The sequence below is a fragment of the Colobus angolensis genome, unplaced genomic scaffold (assembly GCF_000951035.1).
Source record: "Colobus angolensis palliatus isolate OR3802 unplaced genomic scaffold, Cang.pa_1.0 Scaffold49, whole genome shotgun sequence".
NCBI lineage: Eukaryota > Metazoa > Chordata > Mammalia > Primates > Cercopithecidae > Colobus > Colobus angolensis.
In genome coordinates, this window is record NW_012118376.1 from 4,155,979 (window position 1) to 4,182,087 (window position 26,109).

The window sequence follows — 26,109 nt, forward strand, 5'->3', positions numbered from 1 at the left end:
CAATGTTCATTTTTCCCAAAGCATTGATACTACCACACATGATCCCTAGTGGTAGCAGGAATTGAAAAAAAAATAACAGTTTGTAAAATCATTGAGCTGAGTTCAATAGATGAGGGGAAGTGAGGGGCATTCCTACCGATATCCTGTAAATTTTTACCAGAATTGATGAAATACAGAGGAAAAGAGAAGGAAGTCTGCCCAGAGCCCCAGAATCAAAGCTGGTTCCCAGTCCAGTCCCATCTCACAGCTGCCAGCCTCCTCTTTCCTTTCAACATGACAGATGCCACTGTGACCTTCTCCAAGGACTTTCTGGCAGGTGGGGTGGCTGCGGCCATATCCAAGACCACAGCAGTGCCCATCAAGTGGGTCAAGTTGCTGCTGCTGCAAGTACAGCAAGCCAGCAAGCAGACCACCGCAGATACGCAATGCAAGGGCTTGACAGACTCTGTGATTCATATCAAGGAGCAGGGAGTCCTGTCCTTCTGCCATAGTAACCTGGCCAGTTTCATCAGATACTTACCCATCTAGGCTGTCAACTTTGCCCGAGGTAAATAGAGGCAGATCTTCCCAGGTTGGGTGGACAAGAGGCCCCAGTTGTGGTGCTACATGGCAGGCTATCTGGCCCCCACTGATGCCACTGGGCCACATCCTTGTGTGTGGTGTACCCTCTTGATTTTTGCAGCTGCTTGACCTTGTACCCGTTTAGCAGCTACTGTGGGTAAAGCTAGAGCTGAAAGGGAATCCAGAAGCCTCAGTAACTGCCTGGTTAAGATCTACAAATCCGATGGAATTAAGAGACTGCACCAAGGCTTTAATGTGTCAGTGTGGGGTATTATCATCTACCAAGCTTCCTACTTTGGTATCAGTGACATTGCAAAAGGAATTCTTCCAGATCCCAAGAACACTAATATCTTCATTAGCTGGATGATCACACAATCTGTCACTGGCATTGCTGGGATAGAAAGTCATTCCTATCCATTTGACACTGTTTGCCACCACAAGATGATGTGGTCAGGGTGCAAAGGAACTGATATTCTGTACGCAGGCATTCTTGACTACTGGAGGAAAATTGCTCATGATGAAGGAGACAAAGCTTTTCTCAAAGGTGCATGGTCCAACATTCTCAGAGGCATGGGTGGTGCTTTTGTGATTTCTTATGTGATAAAATCAAGAAGTACACATAAGTTATTTCCTGGGTTTTTTCCCCTGTGAACAGGCATGTTATATTACATAAAATATCTTGAGCCTTGTTGATAGACTCTGGGTTGTGCATTCATTAATGGCAACTATTTACTGTTGAAAATCAGAAGCTATTATTCATACGACCAGTTCTCACTTAAAGCCATTTCCATCACGATGACGGTGGTAATGATGATTATGATTATGATTATGGGACTGAATTACATTTTTTATTTCAGTCATTCCTGATAAGTAACAAATATGAACAAATAAAAATATCTAAGATACAAAGAAAGAGAAAGAAATCCACGGTAACTGAAAGAGGTTCATATCTACCAGTAAATCTGGTAGACTGGAACAATCGAATTGGAACAGAGCTCTGTCAACACACACACACACTCACACTCACCCTAAAAAGCTTTCACAAAAAGGAAAATCGTAAACGTGGAACTATTACCTCCCAAGAGTTCACTGTGTTCTCTCCTGTTGTCTGGTAGTGGAATACCCCAAGGCCAGTCCTTGCTCCTCTTTTCTTCTTGATCTACATTCCTGTCCTGGATGAGCCTATCTAGTCTCATGGTTTTAAATATAATTTCCCAAATGCATATTTCATTCAGATTCCCTTCCCAAACTCCAGGCTTGTACATAAGCATTTGTACTGGACATCTGAAATTTAGAACGTCAAAATGGAACCCCTCATCTCCTCCTGTAAAACTTACTCTATGTGCAGTCTTTTTAATGCTGGTTAATGGAAACCCTAGCTTTTTCCTTTTTATTTTGAATTAATTTTAGGCTCATGGATAAGTTGCAAAAATAGTACAGAGTTCCTGTGAATCCTTCACCCTGATTCCCCCCAAAATAACATCTTACATAACTACAGTACAAGTATAAAAAATCAGGAAATTGGCATTGGTACAATACTATTGACTAAACTACGGACCTTTTTCGATTTCACCAGTTTTTATATGCACTTTTTTTCCTGATGTATGAAATGTTCTAAGAAATGTTGTTACATGTTGAGATATTTGTAACTAGCAGTAGATACAATCAGTATGTAGAACTATTCCTTTAGCCCAAACAAGCTCCCTCATGCCCTCTCCCCTCCAACCCTAACACCTGGCAACCACTGATCCATTCCACATCTCTATAATTGTGTCATATTGAGAATGTTATATAAGTTGAATCACATGGTAGGTAGTTTTTTGAGACTGATGTTTTTTATCTCTCAGCCTGATACCCTTGACATCCATTCAAGTTGTTACATGCATTCTTTTTATTTTTTGTCTGAGCAGTATTTGCTTATATAGATACACCACAGTTTGTTTATTCATTCACTTGTTGAAGGACATTTGTGTTGTTTCTACTTTTTGCCTATTAGAAATAAAGCTGCTATGAATAATTTGTGTACTGGGTTTTGTTTAACGTAAGTTTTCATTTCTCTGGGATAAACATCCAGGACTGGGGTTGCCAGATCATATGGGAAGTATATGTTTAACTTTATAAGAAATTCCATACTGTATTCCTGACTAGCCATACCACTTTACATTTCTACCAACAATATCTGAGACCCAGTTTTTCCTCATCCTTGTCAGCACTTGGTATTGTATTTTTTACTTTAGGCATTCTGATAGGTATGCTGGAGTATTTCATGGTGACTTTAATTGTATTTCCCCAAGGGTTAATAATGTTAAACATCTTTTCATGTGCTTCTCTGCCATCTTTTGGATATGTATTCGTTCAGATCTTTTCCCCATTTTCAAATGGGATTGTTTATTTTCTTGTTGAGTTTAAAGAGTGCCTGTGTGTGTGTGTGTGTGTGTATATATATGTGTGTATATATATATGTGTAGATAGATAGATGAATGGATAGATAGATAAGTAGATAGATAGACAGACAGACAGATACTGGATACAAAGCCTTTGTGGGATATGTGATTTGCAAATAATTTTTCGAAGGCTATGAATTTATTTTTATTTTCTTAATGGAATATTTAAACAGAGCAAAAATTTTTAATTTTGATGAGTCCAATACATTGTTTGTTTTCTTTTATGCATCATGCTTTTGGTGTCAAGTTTATGTCATGCTTTTGGTGTTTTCTTTTATGCATCATGCTTTTGGTGTAAGATGTTATTTTGGGGGGAATCAGGGTGAAGGATTCACAGGAACTCTGTACTATTTTTGCAACTTATCCATGAGCCTAAAATTAATTCAAAATAAAAAGGAAAAAGCTAGGGTTTCCATTAACCAGCATTAAAAAGACTGCACATAGAGTAAGTTTTACAGGAGGAGATGAGGGGTTCCATTTTGACGTTCTAAATTTCAGATGTCCAGTACAAATGCTTATGTACAAGAGAATTCTTTGCTTCTCTATAGGTCATGAAGATCTTCAGTATTTTCTTTCTAAAGTTTTATAATTTTACACTTTGATTTATGGAAAATTTTGAATTATTTTTGTATAAGAGATTCACCATCTTCTCAGTTACTCAGGTCAATAGCTTTGAAGTTACCTTCGAATTCTCTCTTACTCTTATACCCCACATCAAAACCATTAAGAATTTCTACTGAGTCTACTTCTCATCAGTTTCACATCTACCATTCTGGGCTGGCCCATTATTATCACTCATCCATTTTCTATCCTTGTTCTCGATCCTCAACACAGCTTCCTCTCCTCTCCTCTCCTCCCCTCTCCTCTCCTCCCCTCCACTCCCCTCCCCTGTCCTCTCCTTCTTTTCAGAGACAAAGTCTCACTCTGTCACCGAGGCTGGAGTGCAGTAGTGCAACCATTGCTCACTGCAGCCTCAAACTCCTGGGCTCAAGTGACCTTCCTGCCTCAGCCTCCCAAAATGCTGGGATTATAAGCATGTGCCACCATGCCGGGCCAAAACTGACCATTTTTAAGGCATAAGAGAAATTAGGTCACTCTTCTGCCCTCCAGTGTCTCCCATTTCTCTACATGATGTGCTCCATCCCTTACTTCTCTGACCACATTTTCTAGTACTTTACATTCAATCTCTCCACTCCCTCCCCACTGGTGTCCTAGTGTTTTTTAACCATACCAGGCATACCCCTACTTTGTAGCTTTTGTACTGGCTGTTCCTTTAACTGAAATGCTCCTCCACTAGAAAGTCACATGACTAACTCCTTCACCTTTTTTAAGACTTCGCTCAAAATTGTCACCTTTGCAATGAGGCCTACCCTGACCACTCTAAACTTTCAACCTGCTGCCTGTCACCCACTAGCACTCACAGTCACTCTTATCTTGCTCTGCTTTTTATTTTGTCCATAGCACTTAACATCTCCTAAGGCATTTCCTAATTTGCCTACATATTATATTTCCTATCTTACTGTCTATTGCCACCCTGCTAGAAAATAGCCCCCATGAAGGCAGAGTTCCTTGTTTTGTTCACTGACATATCCCATGCTCTCAAAAGTGCCTGGCAATCATAGGGACTTGATAAGTCTTTTTTTCATTGATAGAATAATAGCACATTTTAAATTAGTGATTTGCAAAGTATGGTCCACCCACTTCTGTGAGTTCCCCAAATTCTTTCAAGGAATCTGCTAGATCAAAACTATTTTCATAATAATATTGAAATGGATGTATCTTGCTGTCGGTATTAGGCAGTTCTTTCATTGCTATAAAGAAATACCTAAGACTGGGTAATTGATAAGAGGTTTAATTGGCTAATTGGTTCTATAAGCTGTACAGGAAGCATGGCACCGGCATCTGCTTCTGGGGAGGCCTCAGGAAACTTTTACTCATGGCAGAAGTTGAAGCAGGAGCAGGCACATCATGTGGCCAAAGCAGGAGCAGGCACATCATGTGGCCAAAGCAGGAGCAAGAGAGAGAATGGGGGCACGGTGCCATACTTTACAACAACCAGATCTGACAAGAAGTCACTCATTATTGCAAGGACAGCACCAAACCATGAGGGATCCACTCTGACGACCCAAACACCTCCCCCCCAGGCCCCACCTCCAGCACTGGGGATTACATTTCCACATGAGATTTACGTGAGGACAAATATTCAAACTATATCACTCTCTGGGTTGACATTTGCATTGACGGTGCAAAAGCACTGGTGGATAAAACTGCTAGAATCCTCACACCCATCAGGGCAGTGGCACCAAACTATTGTAATAATCATCTTTTTTTTTGAGATGGAGTCTCACTCTGTTGCCCAGGTTGGAATGCACTGGTGCAATCTTGGCTCACTGTAACCTCCACCTCCCAGGTTCAAGCGATTCTCTTGCTTTAGCCTCCTGAGTAGCTGGGACTACAGGCGCATGCCACAACACTGAGCTAATTTTTGTATTTGTAGTAGAGATGGGGTTTCACCATGTTGGCCAGGCTGGTCTCGAATTCCTGACCTCAGGTGATCTGCCCACCTTGGCTTCCCAAAGTGCTGAGATTACAGGCATGAGCCACCATACCCGGCCAAATAGTCATATTCTTCACTGCCATAGCACTCATGATTTAAAAGGAAAAGAAAATGACTTCTAATATGAGGTTATAGAAAAAAAATTTAAAGAAAAATAGTTTCGCTTAGAAATGTCCTTGATAAAGCACTAAAAATTGTTAGTTATCAACCTTTGAGTGTACTGTCTTTTAATATTCCGTTATAAAATGGAAAGTCCTCGTAAGGCACTTTTATTGCATGCTAAAGTACTGATGGACTTGAGGAAAACAATTTGTGTGAGTATTGGAGTTGCACACTGAACTAGACACTTTTTTCATGCAACACCATATTTTCTTGAAAAAACACTGAGTGGCAAAGTATGGTTATTCAGATGTGGGTATTGGTGGACATTTTACCTTGTATTCTAGTCACTTTAAGGAAAATAACAGACAGTGTTTGTTGGCCAGTTTTGTCATAATTTTTTTTTTTTTTTTGAGATAGAGTTTCTGTATTGTTGCCTAGGCTGGAGTATAATGGCGCGATCTTGGTTCACTGCAACCTCCACCTCCCCGGTTCAAGTGATTCTTCTGCCTCAGCCTTGTGAGTAGCTGGGATTACAGGGGTGCACCACCATGCCCAGCTAATTTTTGTATTTTTAGAAGAGACAGAGTTTTGCCATGTTGGCCAGGCTGATCTTGAACTCCTGGCCTCAAGGAATCCGCCCATTTTGGCCTCCCAAAGTGCTGAGATCACAGACGTGAGCCACCGCACCCGGCCGTTGTGTCATAATTTTATACATACTCTAGTTTCATAAAAAACTCATTAGTTGATCTTGAATGCATTTTATTGTGTTTAAGATTTTTCATTATTAAGCTAGGTATCTCAAAACTTTTTTCTGATACACTTTCTCTTTCATCTTCAGTTTCTTGCCAGCTCTATGTTTTAGTCAAAAGCCTTTCTATTGCAGGTGCTAGAACCCTAGTTTAAATGAGCTTAAGCAAAAAAAAAAAAAAAAAAGAAGAAGGAGAAGAGAAGGAGGAGAAGGAGGAGGAGAAGGAGGAGGAGGAGGAGAAGGAGAAGGAGAAGGAGAAGGAGAAGAAGAAGGAGAAGAAGAATTAGCTCACAGATAAATTGGTTCAGAAGGCCCTGAGGTCAAGCTCAATCAAGCCAGATCCAGGGTCTAAACCTCCAGACTTTTCATCTCTATTATTTGTCTCCACTTGGCTACACTCGGCATGCTATCTATGCCTCTCCACCTAGAGGAGTCACGAAAGTGGCCACAGTCATCCCCAGCTTTATATTATCCTGGATGAGCAAACAAGGAAGAAGGAGAGCTTCAGTCCCCTAGTATCCATAGTTCCTCTCTCTTTCTCTCTCTTACACACACTGTATACTCTGGCCATGACTGGATCATATTTCCACCTCTGTGTGTCCAGTCAATGCTACAGTAAGATGGGTCCAGTCCCAGTCACATGCCAACCCTGGAAGTGGGATATTTATGAGACCCATTATGCATACACACACAGCCAGATGAATTTGAGGAAAAACGGATCCACAAGAAAAAGATGCTGGCAGAAAAAAACAGCGTCCCACTACAACATGAGACAGAATCCCTGTATATTTGTACACCCTGCTCCCACAGCTAAGAACCTTATAAGGACAACAGAAAGTTTTTAGAAATAAGCAATGCTTGACTTATAGTTTTCAAAATCACTACTCTATAATTTCAAGAAATGTCTGGGTTGAGGGAGTGGAGTAAACTGACGCTAGGAAATCAATCACCTCTTACGAACCCCTATCTGACCATTCAAGAGAGAGGAAAGAAATTCAAATTGTCAACAGTCAAATTATTATAAAAGTAAAATAAGGTTAAGTAACGCAATTCATGGGATAATGCATTCAGGATATAAACCAGAAAACGCTGCACAGATAGGTAGAATGTGGTCCTACTTAGTAGCGATTATATTTTTCTTCCAATAACATTGGAAACCAGCATTTCTAGATACTACTATAAAGGAAAGTCATAGTTGTCTCTTAATTCATTCTCGAAATGCAAGTCTCCAAATCAATGGACTGAGAATAGGGGCCATTCTCATGTTACCAATTCCAGCTGCACTGTCGGTGCCCTGCTCGTATCTCCTCACCATTACCATGTCAGCTCATGGTGCCTATCTTCCACTTTCTTCGGCCACCTAAGCACACTTTGTCCACCCACGCAGGCACGCCGAAAATGTGAAAGTATTAACAGCCCATCAATGTCCAACTATTGACTTACAGGAGTTGGTCGTGGTGACTCTGTGGGGTGACTGGAACATTGTTTTCCAGAGTAGGCTTCAGCTCCAGCTGCCCAGGGTGGAGGCTGGCTTGTAACACACTCTTTACCGGTTACCTTCATCTTCTCTCACATCCCACTCACCTGTTGGTGTTTCTTTCACCTGCCAAACAAAATGCTTTTATTTGGATCTTTATCTCAGGGTCTGCTTTTAAGACGAGAGAGAAAAGAATTGAAAAGGCTTGTATTGAGCGAGTCGTTCATGCTTTTCCTGCACTTTGAAGTACACAGAGCTTATTCCAGCAAGGTGCCACGTAACCAGAAATCATTCTTTTGCTAACTTTAAGAAACTAGAGGACCAAGGTGCACAAAAATGAGAGAAAAAGTTCTGTAAGCATATGCACTTGAGTCTCACATAGATGTATTTATTCAGCCTTGGGACCTCCTCCAAAACCAAAATGTAAAACAACATAAAACAAAGTTAGTGATAGAATAACCAAGGTCGACTGACCTCTTGGATCCACCCTCCATCTTTCTGAGTTTAAATGAGTGTATAATTGGAAGCAAATGGGTGTGGCAGGGAGGGGAATGGAAGGAGAGAGGAGGCAGACACATTTAATACATGGCCTCAAACTACTACGCTGCTTTGTTTCCCGATTTCCTCCTTTGTGTCTATGCACTTTAATCAACCTCAAGGTGTGCACCCTTGGTGAACTGAAACACATAATCATCACCTGCAGAATTTGTAGATTATTCTATATGGTCTGCTTGAGATGGCAGGAAACCCAACAATACTTTTTTTAAAAAAAAAGTTTCTTAACTGGTTAAAAGAAAAAAAGCTTTTGAAAGTGTAAGCTCTAGGTGTTCAGAAAACTTATTCTAACAGATCCTTCCCCCAAAGTCATATAACCTATTGACATATAACATATTGTGCTCTAAGATACTTTCCTTTCCATTTTCTTTAATTTTTTTCTTTTCAGAGTCTTACTCTGTTGCCCAGGCTGGAGAGCAGTTGCACAATCTTGACTCCTGGGTTTAAACGATTCTCCTGCCTCAGCCTCCAGAGTAGCTGGAATTACAGGTGTGTGCCATCATATCCATCTAATTTTTGTGTTTTTAGTAGAGACACAAGTTCACCATGTTGGCCAGGCTGGTTTCAAACTCGCAACCTAAGGGGATCTGCCTGCCTCGGCCTCCCAAAGTGCTGAGATTATAGGTGTGAGCCATCATGCCCAGCCCTGCCTGCCATTTCTTAATTAAATATTCTAAAAACAAGTTATAAAGCACTTGTGTTTCACATATAATAAGTATTCATTTAAATTATGTTTGGCAAGTATTCTACTAAGTGAGCAATTTAAAGACAGAAGGTATTTTACTCACAATTGCTCATAGATATTTGGTATAAATATAAATATACAAATAAAAGCTTACAAATATTGTACTCCTGTCACACATAATCACAGACTTTAAAATATCAATTTACCTTAACAGTACAAGAAGCTCATGAAAATTCATTGTCAGGGAAGAACCGAAATGAGTCAAGAGAACAATGTGTTATTTTTCTTTTACTTCAATTATCTTTACATAATTTCTAATTTTGTGATGAGTCATTTTGGAATATTGCTTTCTTAAAAATCTACTGACTGCCTCAATACCTGCCAGAGGTTCTGTGGGGTATTTAAGGAGTATGTAGGAAAGAGTAGTTCCAGTAAATTTGTTGTAAAACTTAACCTACAAATTGAATTATTTACTATGAAATAAGTATTTTTTATTTTTTGGGAAATTGACAGTCTTCAAAGCTGTCATATTCCAGAGACACTTCACACTTAAGGAAGAGGATATTTCATCCAAGTGTCAATAGCTATAACTCTAAGGATCCAGGACACCTGTGCTTCTCTCTGGACACACCTTTAGGTGTGGTGGTTTAGCAGTTACATTGGTGCAACACAGCTGAAAACAATCTGCCACATAACAACATTTAAAATTATGCCATTAGTTCCCCTAAAACAATATCCCCGTGGGGATTCTCTGACTGTGTTTTCATCAGAAGGTGATAAACTTAAGGACTAGTTGTCCAAGAACATACCTAAAGAGACCCCGAAAAAAGAGAGATTGGAAAGAGTACAGGACAAAGCTACTTAGTTATAAGGATGGGCTGTTGTGGTTTCTGAAATTCTGCATGATCCCTCGTTGCCATGATCCTATTATGCATTTTTATGCCTTTTGTTTTGTGGCAGATGAATGCATCTGGTTTATATGCATTCTGGTTCAGTTTACCATTATTTATAGGATCAAGACACTGTTGCTACAATGACTCCAACACAAGTAAAGGAAGAGCCAAAGGGTTAGTTTTGCCCCCATCTCCGAACAAAGGACTAAATGTTTCCCTCTTAGACTAATTGTCGTGGTGACTTCTCAGTTCTATGAATATAGACCCGAAAATCCTAAACAAAATGTTAGTGAGTCAAATCCAAAAATATGTAAAAACAGATAATACATAGCAGCAATTACAGTCTTAGGTATCTACCTAAGAGAATGAAAACATATGCTCATAAAAAGACTTGTATATGAACATTAATATTATAACAGCCCCAAGTGGAAACAGCCCAAATGTCTATCCACAGGCGAATGGATACCGAAATTGTATTACTTATATAATGGAATACCACTCAGCAATAAAAAGGAACAAAGTACAGATACACAAAATAAATATGGATAAATTTCACAGACATTTTTCCGGGCAAAAGTGGCCTGGCATTTAAAAAGTGCATATTGTATGATTTCATTTAAGTAAAATTCTAGAATAGTTAAAATACATCTATGGTGATTTTTTTTTTCTAAACCAGTGTTGGCCAGGCACAGTGGCTCATGCTTATAATCCCAGCACTTTGGGAGGCCGAGGCAGGCGGATCACCCTAGTTCAGGAGTTTGAGACCAGCCTGGCCAATGAGGCAAAACCCCGTCTCTATTAAAAATACAAAAATTAACCAGGTGTGGTGGCATACCCCTGTTGTCCCAGCTACTTGGGAGGCTGAGGAAGAAGGATCACATGAACCTGGGAGGCAGAGGTTGCAGTGAGTGGAGATCATGCCACTGCACTCCAGCCTGGGTGACAGAGCAAGACTCCATCTCAAAAAAAAAAAAAAAAAAAAAGACCAGTGTTTCAGTGAGGTGTGCGGTGAAGGAGACTGCAAAGTGGCAAAAATTAATTTTGGAGAGAGGGCACTCTTCTATATCTTAATTTTGATGGCAATGACATAAGTGTATAGTTTTGTCAAAAAGTCATCAACCTATATACTTAAAATATGTGAATTTAACTATAAATTGTGCCTTAAGGAGCTTATTTAAAGAAAGAATATTATTGAAAAGTGATGGATAAACAATATCTTTTTACAGAAAGGTTTTTTATCTCAATTTCCATGATTCCACTCTCTGACCACCACCTTCCTTCTTTCCTACTCAGTCCTTACATTACCAATGCAACAACTCTTTGTCCCCAGTGAGCTCTCCAGCTTTTCACTCTCCCTGACCTACCTCCTTGTATCCCTTATCCCACTTAAATTTCATGGTCTATAAATCACTCCCTTGCATCCCTCACCATCCTTGCTCTGCACTTCAATTGGATAGACCATTTCCCAGATTAAATCACTCTACCTACTCCACCTCCACCTAATCAGCTGAATATGGTTGAAGAAAACCACACAACCAGGCTGACAGGATTCATTCTAAATGCATGATCACCAACCCCAGGAGGTCCTCACTGCTGCTGACGTTGCTCCATTTAACGCTCTGCCCTACTTTTCTCAACAACAATGTCATGTCTTTTTGGATACTCAAAACTCAAATATCTCTCTACTTCCTCACTTTCAAAGAAATTTTGCTACTTTTTGCTTAAGTAGAAGAGATCAGAGGAGAACTTCTAAGCATACTCCCAACATGAAATCTACCTGCATCTCTGCCTTCGTACACTTGCTGCACACAACTGATTGTCTATGCACCTACTTAATTGTCTATGCACCTACAAAGGTCCACCGCTTTGCTTGTGGACCTGCCAAAGACATCACTCCAGCAATTGCCCTCTATCCTTCAACATCAGACTTTTCACCTCTTATATCTCCAATTGCATATAAACACCCTTCAATATCATTAAGAAAAACACCTTCCTTTGACTTCAGATCCCATTGCATTTCCCTGTACCCCTTCACAGAAACACTCCTGGGCCCGGCACTGTGGCTCACGCCCATAATCCCAACAATCTGGGAGGCCAAGGTGGGCGGATCATGAGGTCAAGAGATCTAGACCATCGTGGCTAACGTGGTGAAACTCTGTCTCTACTAAAAATACTAAAACTACCTGGGCATGGTGGCACGTGCCTGTAGTCCCAGCTACTTGGGAGGCTGAGGCAGGAGAATCACTTGAACCCGGAGGTGGAAGTTGCAGTGATCTGAGATCGCGCCACTGCACTCTAGCCTGGGTGACAGAGCAAGGCTCCTCTCAAAAAAAAAACAAAAAACAAAAAACAAAAAAAAAAGAAACACTCCTATAGAATAATTTTCTATAATTGCCATCTCTGTTTTCTCACCTCCTTTTCTTTCTTGACCACTGAGGGCTCTTTTTCATCAGTACACTAAAATTGCTCTTGTTAAGGTCAAAGTGCCCTCCACGTAGCCAACACTTGGGTTTTTCTCAACTTCAAAGTCACAACTGATCACTTTCTTTCTTTGGCTGCCTGAATCTGTCTCAGTTCTTCTCCTACTTCTATAGCCACTCTTTTCCAGTTTCCTTTTCTACTCTTTTAAAAATTTCTCAACCTCTAAACTTGAGAGTGTTCCTGGGCTCAACCATGGGACCTATTGTTTTCTCTTTATTAATTCACTAGAAATCTCCTCCCACCCCATGGCTTTCTATTCCATGTGGACACTGTTTACTTTCATGTTTCTCTCCATTCCCTGAACAGCAGACTGTAGAGTCAGCTGCCTAATGGACATCCACACACGCTAACATGTCTACGATCAGAACTTTAAGTTCCCACCCAAACTCACTTCTCTCCCAGTTTTTCCCATATTAGGAAACGATGATTCCATTATATCAGCTTCTCAAGCCAAAAACCTTGATGTTATCTCAGGTAGGAATTGATTTCAGTTGAGATTACAAAACCCAAATCACTTCAACAATCATATTGCTTTTATCAAGCAGTCTGTAAGTAGACAGTTCCTGGAATCTTTTTTAGTGGCTCAAGAACTAAAGACTGTATAATTATTTTGGCTTGCTTCTCATGGTTACATGACTTCCATATTCAATTGGGAGATGTAATTTTTAACTTGCCACCCCCAACAAATTCAGGATTCTACCAGTAAGGGGAAAAAAGAAGATGCATCTAGAAGTATCTGCCGTGTTACCTTTAGCTCCCCTTTTTCCTGGGTACCTCGCACCCTATTGGTTAATAATCTGGACTCTACCTTCAAAATACATCCATCATGCAATCATCTTCACCACCACATCCTGGTCTGAGCTACCATAAACTCTCACCTGGATTACTACTGCATTTTCACCTCCTAACTGGTCTCCCTACTTCATTGTTTTTCACCCACTATTTATTCTTAACAAAGCAATCAAAGTAATATCTAATTCTATTATGTCACTCCTTGGCCCAAAATGCTCCCATGGCTTCCCATCCCAGTCAGAGTAAAAGCCAAAGTCCTTACTTTTTGTCTTGTTTTGTTTTGTTTTGTTTTCTGAGATGGAGTCTTGCTCTGTCGCCCAGGCTGGAGTGCAGTAGCACAATCTCGGTTCAGTGCAACCTCTGCCTCCTGGGTTCAAGTGATTCTCCTGCCTCAGCCTCCCCAGTAGCTGGGATCACAGGCACACATTGCCGCACCCAGCTGATTTTTGTATTTTTAATAGAGACAGGGTTTCACCGTGTTGACCAGGCTGGTCTTGAACCCCTGATATCAGGTGATCCACCTGCCTCGGCCTCCCAAAGTGCTGGGTTTACAGGCATGAGCCACCGCACCTGGCCCCTTACATTGTTTTAAAAGGCCCTGAAAGATCTGGTGCTCCTGTTACCTTTGTGAATTCATCTTCTGCTAATCCCCTATTGCCCGATCTACTTAAGCCACATTCACTTTCTTGCTGTTTTTCAAACATACCAAGACTCTTTAACCTTAGAGCCTTTGCATCTGCAGAGTCTTCTGCCTGGAATGCTCTTCCCCTCACGGGGCCCATGTGATGTGCTCTCTCACTTCATTCAGGTTTATGCTCAGGTACCACCTTATCACCCCATAGAAAATAGCAGTCTGCCTCCATCACCATCCCCTTTCTCTGCTTTATCCTTTGTATCACTTTCCACTAGCCACAAATAAAATGTTTATGTGATGGTTAATGTATTGTCTGTCTCCACTAACTAAAATGTAAACTGCATAAGAGCAGGGACTTAGTTTTTATTCACAACTGAAATTCCTGGTACCAAGACAGTATTTGGCTCATAACAGCTACTCAATAAATATTTGTTGAATTTGAGCGAAATTTTTCCAATTCTCGATCAGAACTCACATATCTTTGGAGAAACTTTTTGCACCATTCCTGCAGGGAAAAACTTTCTTTCCCCTTCCCACAATGGCAAGGGAAATCTTCCCATGAGGTCTAGATCAAACCAATCCTCTATCCTCCTCTGGATTATTGACTCTACTCACCATAGCCACTGAGAGAACCGAGGTCTGTGAACTATACCCTGCCCTTCAGGGAATATGACCCTTTTTCCAAACCTCTGAACTTACTATGTTATCAGTGACTCGGGGAGTGCTTGAATAGATCAGAGCATCTGCATCTCTGCTGCTCAACCCCTACTAATAACAAGCCCTGAAATTATGGTCTATCATTGTAGCAAACCAGAGGTACCCTACAGCATCCAATTTAGTACTCACAAGATCTAATGTGAGGAGGTTATCATCAGTCTATATCTTCTATACCTGCAAGAATCTCATATATAGATATATACACACATACATATATATATAGTCATGTACTGTATTACACCATTTTGGTCAATGACGGACAGCATAGATGATGGTGGTCCTATAAGATTATAATACCATATTTTTACTGTACCTTTTCTATGTTCAGATATGTTTTACCATTATGTTACACTTGTCTGCAGTACTCAGCACAGTCATGTGCTGTACAGGTTTGTGGTCTAGGAGCAATGGTTTACCATATACCCTAGGTGTGTAGACTATAGTAGTATAGTCTAGTACTATCTAATACACTCTATGATGTTCACACAACAACAAAATCACCTAATGACACATTTCACAGGATGCATCCCAATCATTAAGTGACACATGACTGTATAAACATACACACACACACACACACACACACAATGCATGCACACACACATACATTTATATTCCTTAAATTTATTTTTGATAGCTTCTCTGGTACTTACTGACACCAATGAATGGGGCATCTAGCCTTACCTTGGATAGGTCCTAAGTAGGAAATGCAATCAAATCCACCTTAGTCAGTACAGCCTCTACGTCTTCTGAGCTAGTACTGGAACATTACATGGAAGGCTTATTGTCTTCTCATAAGGCAACACAGAAGCCCCACTAGTAGGCCCACTAGCACATGAACTGTCTTTCCACATGCTCCTCTCTCTCCCCAAACCCCATTCCATCATCATTCTACCACAGGAGGCCATCGTGTCTGTTTGATGCCCTGTAGTCAGGTCAGTGGGAGGCTCAACAACAAGTCCGCTCTACTCTCTGAAGCCCTAAAATGTGTTTAATGAGTGAGAGTTGTTAGGACAAGACTGATGGGTGATGGGAGACAGATTTAATAAGTCTGCTGGAAAACTTGTCTACCCCACACTCACTATCCTGGGGCTTGTTAAGTGACAGTTTTTACCATGCTCTCCAGAATGGTTTGGCAATTTAATTTTGCAGAAGAAAAAAGTTAATGATGCAAGAAAATGTTCACAATGTATTATTAAATGAAAAGAGCAGATTACAAAAGTACAGTATGCTCCCAGTGGCTTATATACATAGATATGTGGGATGACATAAATGAAAGTGCTTTTTCTCTGGGCGGTGGGCTTACGGGTTGACTTGTTTAGCTTTTCTCTGCGTGCTTGTGCCCATGCACTTTTTAATGTCTTTCAATTTCTCTATAAAAGGCATTTATTACTTTTATAATCAGAAAAAAAAAAAACTGCTAGAAGCATTTTTTTTCTCTTTAGTTTTGTTCCCACTATGCATAATGGTAAGAAAAGAGCAAATAAAAAAATAGAGAATAAGTCCAGGTGCAGTGACTCACACCTGTGATCTCAGCACTTTGGGAGGTCAAGGTGGGAGAATGGCTTGAGGCCAGGAGTTCAAAACCATCCTGGTCAACATAGTGAGAGCCCAGCTCTACAAAAAAAGAAAAGATAAAAAAGAAACTAAAAAGAAATAGAGAATAACAGATTTCATCATATAACCAGGACTCTTGATTGCCAAGTGTCAGATACCCAATCAAATAAGCTTAATTGAAATTGCCCAGGCACAGCTGGACTAGAGGCTCAAAAAATGTTATTAAGGGTCTCAGGCCCTCCATCTCTCCTCTATGCCCATTCTCTTTGTTTGTTGCCTCTTTCCTCCTACAATAAGCAACTTCTTCCAAATGGCTAGGGAGAATAGTTACATTGTCCTTAGAGCTTGCAATCCCAGTGGACCAGAGAATCTCCCAGATTCCACATATCAAATCCCAGGAAAGACTAATGTGCCCTGCTTGGATCATGTGCCCGTATGTGAACACAGGACAGGAAGGAGAGTATTCTGATTGGCCAGGGCTGGGTCACCTGCCTTCCTGGGGCAATGGGGAAACAGAGTGGAATAGCCTGTTGTTAGTCCCATGCTAAGGGTTCCCCATAATAAAGAAGGATTCCATAAATAGAAGGGAAATAGTGTACTAGCTAGACAAAAACAATAGTCTTCTACTCTGCTTGTTTTTAAAGTGTTACTTTGCTAAATTATTCTTTGATATCAAATTTAGGTGTTTCTTAGTATTGCTCTAGTTTTAAATGTTAAAATTATTTCTCCCTTTTTTAAAGAAAGCATCTACTGGCCGGGCACGGTGGCTCAAGCCTGTAATCCCAGCACTTTGGGAGGCCGAGACGGGCGGATCACGAGGTCAGGAGATCGAGACCAACCTGGCTAACACGGTGAAACCCCGTCTCTACTAAAAATGCAAAAAAAAAACTAGCCGGGCGAGGTGGCGGGCGCCTGTAGTCCCAGCTACTCGGGAGGCTGAGGCAGGAGAATGGCGTAAACCCGGGAGGCGGAGCTTGCAGTGAGCTGAGATCCGGCCACTGCACTCCAGCCTGGGCGACAGAGCGAGACTCCGTCTCAACAAACAAAAAAAAAAGAAAGCATCTACTTACAAATATTGAAATGACTTTACCTTTACTCAGTTGAGATTGCTTTACCTCATTTACTGGATCTTTAATCAATTCCAGATTACAGCCATTATATTGTATTCATTCTTTATTTCTTTCTTGAGGCCAGGAATTTCATATGAAAATTTCCCTATGTTTATAACACAACAAAATCTTACAAGTTATCCCAAAAGCTTTGTCTAGAAAAAAAGAGTATATGCTCTTCTTCCTGTTTCAGTCAGGGTTTTAAGTGGTTTAAATGAAAAAGGAATTAAAGGCTGGTAGGTAGCTCACAGGCGCTCTGAGAGGGCTTGAGGACAAGGCTTGGATGCTGGGGAGTCAGAAACAATGTCCAATTACTCTGCAGGAGCCACTACAACCAAAACACCCCTGCTGCATGGTCAGCATCTGTACCATGACTTGCACAAATGCTGCTCAGTTCACGTGGGGATTCTCAGGATCAGATGCCAGAAACCCTGGCACCGATGATCCTAAAGAACCCCAACATCTTTGTTGCCAACCTTGCTGAAGGACAAATTCTACATGCCTCCTTTCTCCCATTGCTTGCTCACTTCTTAATGAAAGCCACACGCAAGTGCATCTGATTGGTAGAATCCAGGACATACACCTATGACCCCAAGGGAAGCTGGGAAAGAGAGTTTCCTGCTGCAACCTGGAGAAGTGGAACTCCTATGACAGGAAATTTTCCAAGCATTAAAAGAGCATTCAAGGGGGTGCTGGGCAATCAGGAATGACCACAATAACAAGTGTCCACAATAAGCCCTAAAGGAGAGATTTCTCTCTGTTAGTGCTTCCTCTATGGTATAGTTGCAAAAAATACTCAGAAGATCAACTGACAGGTGGAAGTGCTGACACCTATCAAGTACTGCAGAGTGTGCTACTTCATGGAGGAATATGTTACTGATACCAGAATAATGCAATTGTTTCTTATTTCTCCATATCCCAAATTCAGTAGGACTTAACCTGGAATCCCAACTTTAAGACAATAAAGGTACTCATATACATGAAAAGCATTTTGCACAAATCATTTACCTGTACCAAAATTCAACCACAGTGCCAAAATCAGTTATATCTTAAAATCAGATTAATCTCTTGATCTTTTAATAAGTGAAATACTCTGACCACTTGAGTTTCAAGGAATAATTGTGCCTTTTACAGCTATTCTCATATTTATAAAATAGCATAATAATATTACTTTCAATATGATCACTTCCATTCCTTTATATAAATGCCAAGATTTACTCTTGTCTGCCAGGATGCATACTTATTTCTCTCTGTACCTGTTGACAGTGCAAATAATAAAACTTATTTTCTTCACTTTTCTGTGTCAACAGCAGTTGTATAAATCATGTGGGTCTTTGAATCTTTCACTAAAATATAGAAAATTGACTTTATGCATCCCTTTTGTGTTAAACTGCTTTTAAATGTCTTTTTTGGTAGAATGTCTGCATTGCTTTGCTCATACTCCAGCTTTGGTGGCCATGCAGACACGGTTCACACTGCCACCTGGTGTGGTTGAGACAAACTTTCTTCAACTCTCTGGAAGCTACCAGAGCAGGGTGGATACACTGACCCAGCATTACTGAGTCATGCCACAGGCTGACTTTTCTTCTTGAAGAATTTGCGGATCTACATAAAATGAGGAGAGAGGTTTGGATCAACAGCAAACACAAATTATTTTATACAGGAAGGGAAAATCATGAGTCTTTAGCATTTTAATTCAGCAAATGTTTACTTAGGGCTCACTGAACTTAAAGTCTGTGCTTTGTGCCATCGGTGACACAAGAATGAGGAAGGGACAATCCCTGCGCTAGAGTATCTAGTAATTAAAGGCAGAATATAACACGAGGTAAGCATGCAATGTGCTTTAGAGGGGAAGAGATCACAAGAAATAACATAAAAGCAAACAAACAAACAAAACCCAAAAATAGACCTCTTGGGGGAGTGGCATTTGGGATAACCTTAAAGGAAGTTTGGAACTTTGCAAGGGAATTGAGGAGGATGGGGAAAAATATATACCAATAATAATAAATTAAAGCCTCTAGTTTAAAAATGAGTCTTATTTTATTTTTCTCTTATTATTTTATCAGCAAAGTATACATGAGAAAATTTATAATTTTCACAGCCATTTTGTGATTAGGATTTGATTATTAGAACGGTGGAAGATACTTAATTTGTAATACTAACAATTAAATTTTTCTTTCCTTAAAAAGTGAATCATGAATGATAAAGTTTGGTAGCAATTCTGACACTAAGTTTTCTTCAAATTATTTTTGCCTCAAAAAAACAAAAGACAAAAAAACTCACCCAAATAAATTTTCCAAAATTTTAGTAAGATAGGATGATGTATAATGTTAAATAAGTTATATTAAATATTCATATTATCATTGTCCCATAATACATATTACATTAATATATGTTACATATTCACAGGACATAAAAGAATAGTTGTTCACTTTTCAAGCTTTTTTTTTTTTGAGATGGAGTCTCGCTCTGTCGCCCAGGCTGGAGTGCAGTGGCCGGATCTCAGCTCACTGCAAGCTCCGCCCCCCGGGTTTGCACCATTCTCCTGCCTCAGCCTCCCAAGTAGCTGGGACTACAGGCGCCCACCACCTCGCCCGGCTAGTTTTTTGTATTTTTTTAGTAGAGACGGGGTTTCACCATATTAGCCAGGATGGTCTTGATCTCCTGACCTCGTGATCGGCCCATCTCAGCCTCCCAAAGTGCTGGGATTACAGGCTTGAGCCACCATGCCGGGCTACTTTTCAAGCTTTTTAAAAAGATGTTCAGATAATCTATGTGACTGCTGATTCTTAGAAATTCAGCAAATCAACATCATCCTCTTTTTTATTCATATGGTAAAATCAATGCTTTGATATTGTACTTTTTTATCAACATCTTCAACGGTGATTTCAATTATTTGAATTTTAGTCTAGACAGGGCTATCACGCACTCTTGAATTTAAATTTTGATTTTATCAAATATGTTCCTGGTATATTTTTCTTCGAATTCAGGGTATTTACATAAATTTTATAAATGTTCAATGTAATAAGAAAGCAATAACCTTTGAATTTTTATTAGAATAGTCTTTGAATATATACTGCTGTGGTCTGAATGTTTGTATCCCCAAAATACATATTTTGAAATCTTAAAGCCCAAGGTGACGGTATTAGCAGGTGGGGTCCTTGGAAGGTGATAAAGTCATAGGATGGAGCCCTCAGGAATGGGATTAGTGCCCTATCAAAAAGACCTGAGGGAGTTTGGCTGCTCTTTCCACCATGTGCGGACACAGCTGAAAGGCACAATCTGTGAACCAGAAGGCCCTTACAAGACACTGAATCAAGCAGTGCCTTGGACTTCCCAGCCTCCAGAACTAGGAGTAAAAAATTCCCATTGTTTATAAGCCATTCAGTTTATATTTGGTTATAGCAGCCTGAATGGACTAAAACACATATACATTCATCTTGCAAAAATAATGATTTATGTAAGTTGAATAATTACCTATGCAAAATGCTTTTTAAATATAAAACTCCATCAACCCATAACTTTATTTATTTATTTATTTTTGAGACAGGGTCTCACTGTGTCACCCAGACTGGAGTGCAGTGATGCCATCACAGCTCACTACAGCCTCAACCTCACAGGCTCAAGGGATCCTCCTGCCTCAGCTACCTGAGTAACAGGGACTACAGGCACGCATCACAATGCCCGGCCAATTTTTGTTGTTTTTTTTGTTTTGTTTTGTTCTTGTAGAGATGGGATTTCACCATGTTGCCGAGGCTGGTCTCAAACTCCTTGGCTCAAGCTGTCTGTCCACCCTGGCCTCCCAAAGTGCTGGGATTACAGATGGAGCCACTGCACCCAGCTCAACCCATAACTTTAAAAAACGTTTTCTTTTTTTATATTAACAAAATCTATTTAATTGTTAAAAGGATATGATCAAGTTTGTTTTACATAGTGTTAAGATTCTTTATCTTCATATCCTGAAGAATAAAAATGAAATGAGGAGGAATGCGCAATCTCATTTTTAAATGTCATTTCTCCTTTGGTGCATTTCTAGAATATGAATAACCTTTATTTGATCTGGTTTTATGTATTTGCTTTTTTTCTTATTAGTAAAAATTCTAAAGGGCAAACAACATTGTATAAAATAATACTTATAATTTAGAGATACATGCACAATTTAATATTGTAATATAAAATAACAGTTAATATTGCATCACAGTTCTCCAAGTATTTTCAAACCAAATTTTTATTATGAGTATAATCTTCTGGTCCTATGGTTTAATTATGCAGAACTTTGTAACAACTATTATAGTAGCAAAATATATGTGAAATGGGCTAGCACATTGCTTGATGGATAGCAAGTACCCAAGTACTTTTTGGACCGAGTACCCAAAAAAATGTAAGAAAGTCCTCTGCCCTATCTTCGGAAATAACATCTGCTGTTCCTATAGTATTTTACTATTTTCTAGGAAGAAACTCAAACTTAAATTGCTCACTCAAGATTCACATGTGGCATGACTGGAGGGTCTGGGAGGTACATCATCAACAGTAACAGAGTTAAAACTTGTGAAGCAGGCTGGGTGTGGTGGCTCTCGCCTATAATCCCAGCACTTTGGGAGGCCAAGGTGGGCGGATCACTTGAGGTCAGGAGATTGAGACCAGCCTGGCCAATGTGGCGAAACTCCATCTCTACTAAAAATACAAAAAAAATTATCTGGGCGTGGTGCACGCGCCTGTAATTCCAGCTATTCAGGAGGCCAAGGCAGGAGAATCACTTGCAGAGGTTGCAGTGAGCCGAGATTGTGCCATTGCACTCTAGCCTGGGTGACAGAGGGAGACTCATGCCTGTAATCCTAGCACTTTGGGAGGCTGAGTCAGGCAGATCACCTGAGGTCAGGAGTTTGTAACCAGCCTGGCCAATATGGAGAAATCCTATCTCTACTAAAAATACAAAAATTAGCTAGGTGTGGTGATGGGCATCTGTAATCCCAGCCACCTGGGAGGTTGAGGCAGAACTGCTTGAACCTGGGAGGTGGAGGTTGCAGTGAGCCAAGATCCCATCACCGCACTCCAGCCTGGGCAACAGAGTGAAACTCCATCTCAAAGAAAAAAAAAAAAAGTTGTAAAGCAGTTATGTGCACTCTAGCAGGTATGTGACCTCTACATATTTTGACTCAAGAGTCTTTTTCTAGAAAGATACTTAAAGGAGTGTTAAGGCAGTCCAGGCACTTGCCAAGGGCAAAGGGCCAACATGAAAAGAGAAAGGAAATTTTGAGTATTGCTCTTAGTGCACTCTGTGTGTGGCTTGTGCCAAGATTCTGATAAATGAATCCTAAATGAGAACAAATGTAAGCAGCTGAGAATGGGTTAAGGTAACATTAGTTAGCTGCTGTAACAGACTTCAAATGTTCAGCAACTTGTCACAGTAGAAATGTAATTTTTTTAAATTGTAGTAAAATACACATAACACAATGATACAATTTATCATTTTAATTATTTTCAAGTATACAGAAAATGTATTTTTTTTTTTTTTTTGGAGACAGAGTCTCACTGTGTCGCCCAGGCTGGAGTGCAGTGGCGTGATCTCAGCTCGCTGCAACCTCTGCCTCCCGGGTTCAAGCAATTATCCTGCCTCAGCACCTGAGTAGCTGGGATTACAGGCACATGCTGCCACACCTGACTAATTTTTTGTATTTTAGTAGAGATGGGGTTTCCCTGTGTTGCCAAGGCTGGTCACAAACTCCTGAGCTCAGGCAATTCGCCCACCTCAGCCTCCCAAAGTCCTGGGATACAGGCGTGATCCACCGTGCCCAACCCAGAAAATGTATTTCTTGCTCCCAGAACAGTGCAAGGTGGATGTCCTGGCTCTTTCTGTCCCCTATTCTGACATTCCTTGAGGTATTAGAGCTGGCAGAAGAGGAAAAAGAGAATGTAAAGGAGACACACCCCACTTCTTAAACTCCTTGACCCCGAAATGAGACACATCAGCTCTGTTCACACGGGTGTGAGCTAGTCCTATGACTCCACTAAATGCAAAGGTGGGGTACAGAGGTTCCGAATTTTTTTAATGTGTGTGTGGCTACTTCTTGGCACTCATTCTACATAATGGAATTTTAGCAGACAGCTAGTCATCTCTGCAAAAAGCTTCTTCACTAAATTCTCCCTGCTCACTGGCAACACCAGGAAGCATGACTTTGGAGCCCAGGAGAAAATAAGACAAAAGACACAAAAAGCTCCTTTCCACTTCAGTAGAGAACTTACTGGTGCTTTGAAGTCTTTATCACATCAATACCACCATCAATGCCTGCATCAGCAGAGTGGAACACTAGCAACCTTTTCAACCAGAGATGCCAATACATGCAGCAAAGACATCAGATCTTCCACTTCCATACAAGACTTCCAGCAGTGCTACCTTCAGCAGATGAGAGAGAGCAGAGGCACTTTTTCTGGGAGTGGGAGGTTACAGCACCTTTGACAGGCACCAGCAGAGTCTCTATAGGTATCTGAGGTCAGCAGCAGGTCATCTGAGAATGGGGAGATCCTGAAGGAGAGGAAAAATATGGCAAGCTTCTCACTGTACCTGAGAAGATGCTCTGTGTGACTGTTCATTTGTATGGACCCCTGTGATTAACAGGAATTAGTTAGGAGTAAGGCTGTGATCACTAATTTTTTGTGTCAACTTGACTGGGACACAGTGTGTCCAGATATTTGGTTAAACATTATTCTGGGTGAATCTGTGAGGGTTTCTGGAAGAGTTAACATTTGAGTCGGCTGACTTAGTCTCAGATTGCCCTTCCCAATGTGGGTGGGCCTCATCTGATCCTTTGGAGGCCTGAATAGAACAAAAGGGAGAATTCATTCTCTCTGCCTGTTTTCAAGCTGGAACATCAGTCTTCTCCTGCACTTGGACTGGACACCACAGGATCTCCTGGGTCTCCAGCTTGCAGATGGCAGATTGTAAAGTTTCTCAGCCTCCATAATTGCATGAACCAATGAGCCAATTCCTTATAATGAACACGCACACATACACACACACACACACACACAAATTCTGTTTCTCTAGAGAACAAAGGCTTTGTTGTCAGACTGTTGGGAATCAAATAAAAGAAATATTCCTGGGACCTTGGCTTTACTCCAAAGCTGCTATCAGCCTGAAACTGCATTTCTGCAAAACCATTTCCCTGGGAGAAAGATCAATGTCTGAGTAATGGAATAGCACGTGGGACGTATCTTAACTTACAGATCTAATATCCGCAGTAAGCCCTGGAACCCAGTCCCTACCTTCAATTACAGCAGCTTTGAGGCAGGCAATGAACATCTGCTCAAAGCTATGCTCTGGTTTGAATGTGTCCCTGAAGTTCAAGTGCTGAAAACTTAATCCCCACCCCCATGCAGCAGTGTTGCAGGTGGGGCCTAATAAGAAGTGATTAGGTCGTGAGGGATCTGCCCTCAGGAATGGATTGATGTTGTTATTGCAGGTGTGCGTTAGTTATCACGAGAGTAGCCTTGTTACAAAGGCGAGTTTGGCCCCCTCTTACTCTCCTTCACTCTCTTGCCCTTCCCCTTTCCACCATGGACTAATGCAGCAAGGCTTTCACTTAATGCCAGCCCCTTAATCTTGGACTTCCCAGTCTCCAGAACTGTAATAAATAAAATCATTTTCTTTATAAAATATCCAGGCTGTGATATTCCATTGCAGCAACACAAAATGGACTAAGATAAGCTATGGAAGGAAAAGATGAAAAGATAAGCTATGGAAGGAAAAATGGCTCTCAGGATCACACACCCATCATGAATGAATTAGGATGAGGTGCTACTTAGAAGAGGAGGTGAAAAGCTGAGCTTCAGCAGGGTGGATTTGCTGGCCACTGAAAAGAACAGAGGGAACTGGAATGAAGAGAGGTTGAGACTTCAAAAGCCCAGAACCCTGGAGACTTCCAACATGCACAGCTGTCAGACCTAGACTCTACAATCGGAAGTCTGGAAGAGTGCCTTCGGGGTTTAGGGAGGAAATTTACTTCAACCTCCAGGGAACCAGCTATGAAGCTTGGAGTGTCTAGAGCAAAGTTATAGAGAGGCCTGATTGTGATAGGGTGAACAATGCTAAAGCTTAGAGCAAGAGAGAATACTGCTCTTGCTAGAAGCTAGGACCCTAATTGACCTAGGGCAAAGTGGCTCTGTGGCCAGAAGCATCAATATCACATGGGAACGTGTTTGAAATGCACATTCTTGGGCCCAACTTCAAACCTGCTTAATCAGAAACTCCCATAATGAAGCCCAGCAACCCATGTCCTAGTAAACTGTCAAGGTGAGGAAAGAAAAAGAGGTTGATCTGAGGAATGTGAGTCTTTTCAAATTATTAGGCCCAGAGAGCCACTGAAATGAGACAGCAATCATACCCTACTCCCTTCTTTGAGCTACGTATTCATCTCTTGAAATTGCTTGCGACTGCCACAAGTTGATATAAATTAACCTCATGCCACACTGGACACTATAACCAACACCCTATAGTTTAACAATGTCTAGCTAATCACTAGTCAATGTTATTTCTGTAAACCAATGAGAATTCCTGACAGATGACTTAGTATCAGCCCACTCCCTGCCCCCTCTTTCTGCCTTTAAAAATCTACTTGTAACTGCTACTAATTGAAGTGTATATTCAGGACAACTTGCATCTATGCTCCCAGGTTGCAATCCTCAAACTTGGCCCAAATTAACTCTCTCTACTTATATTAATTTTGCTTTAGCTTCTTCCGTTTAGGTCAACACAGGTTATTTTGATGCACACTAGGGAACACAGGAGACCCAAGCAATG

At 40.7% G+C, this 26,109-nt stretch overlaps 1 pseudogene; it reads left to right on the top strand.

Annotated features, from left to right (window-relative positions):
• The first annotated feature begins 202 nt into the window (after positions 1–202).
• On the top strand, positions 203–1,184 carry LOC105524115 (annotated as a pseudogene).
• The last annotated feature ends 24,925 nt before the right edge of the window (positions 1,185–26,109 follow it).